This window comes from Schistocerca piceifrons, unplaced genomic scaffold (genome assembly GCF_021461385.2).
Source record: "Schistocerca piceifrons isolate TAMUIC-IGC-003096 unplaced genomic scaffold, iqSchPice1.1 HiC_scaffold_1294, whole genome shotgun sequence".
Lineage (NCBI taxonomy): Eukaryota > Metazoa > Arthropoda > Insecta > Orthoptera > Acrididae > Schistocerca > Schistocerca piceifrons.
In genome coordinates this window covers 85001-90000 of record NW_025727118.1, presented here as the reverse complement: position 1 = coordinate 90000, position 5000 = coordinate 85001, and the positions used below count along the sequence as shown (strand labels likewise).

The window sequence follows — 5000 nt, the reverse complement described above, 5'->3', positions numbered from 1 at the left end:
CGCGGGCGATGCCGTCTTTGACCGCCACCACGTCAGGCTTGCGGATGCCCTCAGGTGTTCGGAGGTGGGGCTCCACAGAGACATTGAAGCCCCTCTGCGCGAGTCCACGGGCGACATAACGCACTACAGCGTCATGGCGCTTGACCCGGGACCCGTGCGTCCTAAAGCAAGCCTGAAGTACGTGGTTGGCGGTCTCCACGGCCTGGCACCCCGCGCGGCATCTGGTGTCCGCCTCCCGCCCGCGACTGCGCCGTGCCTTCGTAGGGAAGGCGTTGATGCGGGCGCGGAGGGCGTCGATGTATTCACGCCCAGATAGCAGGCGACTGGTGTCGGCGACCCACTGATGTTGGCCACTGACGGCGGCAGAAGATGACAGTGCCGCACCGTCAATGGCGATGTGTAGGCGCGCCGCCCACATTTCCCCAACCTGCGTTGACGATTTGAGGAGGTGGCCCTCCCACATTAGGTGGCGCTCCAGCACCTCGATCTCACGCTGCACCTCATCCATGCCTGCACCGTCGCAGGCTGGCCCTATCTTCTTCAGCGCCAGGAGACGGGACCGACGGAGGGTCGGACCCATCCATCGGCAAGATGGAATGCCGAGGCCCCCCTGGGCAACAGGAGCGTGGAAGTATCCCAGGGGGGTGTCCGCCGGAAGGCGGAACCATCTCCTGACGGCGGCCCGGATGGTAACGTCGGCCGACTTCAATGCACCCACCCGGGTGCGGCTGAGGGCCAGCCCGTGGTACAGGCCAGGGAGAAGTACGTTGGTGAGAGCGTGGAGGCGCTGTTGCGGCTTCAGCGGAGCTCGGGAGATGACGTCAAGCTGCTCCACCAGGTGGCTACGTGGATTGAAGACACAGCGACCCGCCGTGGAAAATTGCAGCCCCAGGTACCGGAAGGTTTCACCCACACGCAGGGCAGGCATGGTGGTATTGCCTGCTGTGAAGGTGACATTGCTGTCCACCTTCACCTTCTTCTCGCGCCCTGACGCGACTAAGGCGAGGGTGAAACACTTCCGGGCGTTGATCTGCAGCCCCAGGTGGGCGAGGGCTGCGGTAGCTGCGTCGATGAGGGACTGCAAGCCCCTCGGGGTCGCTGCAAACAGCAAGACGTCATCTGCAAAGGCCGCAGCGTTGACTCTGCGACCGAGGATCCGAGCTCCGATGTGGGAGGGCAGTTGGCCTAAAACGTAGTCCACCGCAAAGTTGAACAGGAGGGGGGAGAGGGGATCGCCCTGGCGAACGCCCCGTGCTGGCTGCACAGACACGCCCACGCCGGCGCCGTCCGCTATCACTGTCGTGCTGCCCTCGTAGCACCGCTCGACATACTCGACAAAGCAATCCGGCAGGCCATGCGCCTTCAGCACGGGGCGAAGGGCAGCATGATCTACCGAATCGAATGCCTTAGATACGTCGATCGACGCCACAAAGACAGAGCGGCAGGAGCGAACTGCGTCGGTGAGAGCAGTGTCCAAGATGAAGGTATTTTCCAACATCCCATCCCGAGGGATGAATGCCCGCTGACGTTCGTCCACAGCACATGCGCGCATCAGGCGTGACGCGAGAACCTTGTGAAAGGTCCGCGCCAACACCGAGCAGACCGTAATGGGGCGAAAGTCAGCGGGGGATGTTGGTGCAGCCGTTTTCGGGAGAAGGGACGTCCGCGCGCGAAGCAGGCGTTCCGGAAGGGCGCGGGCCAGAAGGAAGAGATTCATCACTTTCACCAGGACTTCGTGCGGCAGGCGCCGCAACTCCGCTGGGGTAAGGCCGTCCGGCCCGGCTGCTGATCCCCTGGGCGGCAACGCGGCGGCGACCTCCTCATGTGTGACCGGCCCCCATATGCACTCAAGAGCGACAGGCTCTGAGTGCGGGAGGAGGCGGTCACGAATGAAGCCCGCGGTGGAGATGGGCTTCTTGGTGAAGAGGTCCGCCCAGAAGTCCAGCAGACCAGGGATGGCAGGTGGCGGCTGGAGCAGGGTGCCATCCAAGAGGCCGCGCACGCAACGTGCACGCGACCGTCGGAAGGCATCCTGCGTTCTCGCGTACTCCCAGCGGCGCCGCTTGCGCTTCTGCGTCGGCGGCGCGGCAGGCGGCCGCTTCGATGGTTGGCGCGGCCGCTGTGTCCTGGTGATCGATCTCTCCCCTCTGGACCCGACCGACGCAAGGGCATCCGGGAGCATGCCCAGGATGACATCGGGCGGCGTGCCCCGCCCCAGACCTATGACACGATCCAGGGCAGAGAAACGCTGGGCGGAAGCGGGTAGCCCCGCCAGATGCTCCCAGATGGCGGCGTCAGTCGGCCCCTCCGGCGGCGGCCCGGTGGTGTCGGCCGCGAAGTCCTCTGCTGCGTCGACGGGCGGCGCAGCGGCCTCGCCCGCGTCAGGCAGCGGGCTCGCTGCTCCCCGGCGGGACGCCGGCTCTTCCCCCCGACCGATCTCAAGCGCCTCCATGAATTGGCGGACAAGCTGCTTGTGGGCAGCTTGCCGCCGTCGGCACTTGATTGCCTCAAGCGTTCGGTCGGGGAACATCCTGATGAGTTCTTGATTTACAAAGAAGAACCGGGCGTCCCTCTCGAGGAACAGTTCGGCCTCTGCCTTGGCGAGCGACAGGACTTCTTCCTCCGTCCACCTCGCGCGATGCCTCTCCGTGACGATCTCCGCGTTGGCGGCCGCAAGGTGTTGGCGGCGGCGATGGACCCCGAGACCGTTCTTGGTGGTGAAGCTGCGGTGGCACTCACTACAGGTATACATAGCTGCAAAAGTTACAAAATTTTCGGCACGGCCGGTTGGCCGGCTAGGTGCTGGGGAAGTTGGGGTGGCACCTTCAGCGGAAGGGCCACCACTTTTTCTCTGAATACTGCCCCCAACTAACAAAGGGATAGTGCGAGGGGGGGCTGGTAACCCCCCCAAGCCCCTGGTGCGGTCTTCCACTCTGCGAAAATCAGCGGGCCCACGAGAAGGGGAGAAGACCGCAGGAGAGGAGAGGCTAAGAGGGCTAGGCCCATGTATTGCGCATCACTCTCCCTGTAACTACAACCCAAGGAAGGCACCTCGCAGCAGCAGCACGACTACATCAAGACCGCACTTCGAAAAGCCAAGTCCGGATGCAGCCACACCGCCGCCACTTGAGTTACTCCCGCCGTTTACCCGCGCTTGCTTGAATTTCTTCACGTTGACATTCAGAGCACTGGGCAGACATCACATTGCGTCAACACCCGCTAGGGCCATCGCAATGCTTTGTTTTAATTAGACAGTCGGATTCCCCCAGTCCGTGCCAGTTCTGAGTTGATCGTTGAATGGCGGCCGAAGAGAATCCGCGCACCCGCGCGCCCCCGGAGGAGCACGCTAAGGCGGACGCGGCCTCGCAGCAAGGAAGATCCGTGGGAGGCCAAGGCACGGGACCGAGCTCGGATCCTGCACGCAGGTTGAAGCACCGGGGCGCGAACGCCGCGCAGGCGCGCGCATCCTGCACCGCCGACCAGCACGAGGCCGACCAACGGCGAGAGCAGACCACGCCCGCGCTAAACGCCCGCACTTACCGGCACCCCTACGGCACTCACCTCGCCCAGGCCCGGCACGTTAGCGCTGACCCACTTCCCGACCAAGCCCGACACGCCCCGATCCTCAGAGCCAATCCTTATCCCGAAGTTACGGATCCAATTTGCCGACTTCCCTTACCTACATTATTCTATCGACTAGAGGCTCTTCACCTTGGAGACCTGCTGCGGATATGGGTACGAACCGGCGCGACACCTCCACGTGGCCCTCTCCCGGATTTTCAAGGTCCGAGGGGAAGATCGGGACACCGCCGCAACTGCGGTGCTCTTCGCGTTCCAAACCCTATCTCCCTGCTAGAGGATTCCAGGGAACTCGAACGCTCATGCAGAAAAGAAAACTCTTCCCCGATCTCCCGACGGCGTCTCCGGGTCCTTTTGGGTTACCCCGACGAGCATCTCTAAAAGAGGGGCCCGACTTGTATCGGTTCCGCTGCCGGGTTCCGGAATAGGAACCGGATTCCCTTTCGCCCAACGGGGGCCAGCACAAAGCGCATCATGCTATGACGGCCCCCATCAACATCGGATTTCTCCTAGGGCTTAGGATCGACTGACTCGTGTGCAACGGCTGTTCACACGAAACCCTTCTCCGCGTCAGCCCTCCAGGGCCTCGCTGGAGTATTTGCTACTACCACCAAGATCTGCACCGACGGCGGCTCCAGGCAGGCTCACGCCCAGACCCTTCTGCGCCCACCGCCGCGACCCTCCTACTCGTCAGGGCTTCGCGGCCGGCCGCAAGGACCGGCCATGACTGCCAGACTGACGGCCGAGTATAGGCACGACGCTTCAGCGCCATCCATTTTCAGGGCTAGTTGCTTCGGCAGGTGAGTTGTTACACACTCCTTAGCGGATTCCGACTTCCATGGCCACCGTCCTGCTGTCTTAAGCAACCAACGCCTTTCATGGTTTCCCATGAGCGTCGATTCGGGCGCCTTAACTCGGCGTTTGGTTCATCCCACAGCGCCAGTTCTGCTTACCAAAAGTGGCCCACTTGGCACTCCGATCCGAGTCGTTTGCTCGCGGCTTCAGCATATCAAGCAAGCCGGAGATCTCACCCATTTAAAGTTTGAGAATAGGTTGAGGTCGTTTCGGCCCCAAGGCCTCTAATCATTCGCTTTACCGGATGAGACTCGTACGAGCACCAGCTATCCTGAGGGAAACTTCGGAGGGAACCAGCTACTAGATGGTTCGATTAGTCTTTCGCCCCTATACCCAGCTCCGACGATCGATTTGCACGTCAGAATCGCTACGGACCTCCATCAGGGTTTCCCCTGACTTCGTCCTGGCCAGGCATAGTTCACCATCTTTCGGGTCCCAACGTGTACGCTCTAGGTGCGCCTCACCTCGCAATGAGGACGAGACGCCCCGGGAGTGCGGAGGCCGCCGCCCCGTGAAGGGCGGGGAAGCCCCATCCTCCCTCGGCCCGCGCAAGGCGAGACCTTCAC

At 62.6% G+C, this 5000-nt stretch overlaps 1 pseudogene; it reads right to left on the bottom strand.

The window, feature by feature from the left end:
• LOC124731588 overlaps window positions 1–5000 on the bottom strand; it is a 7944-nt pseudogene that overhangs the window by 1945 nt on the left and 999 nt on the right.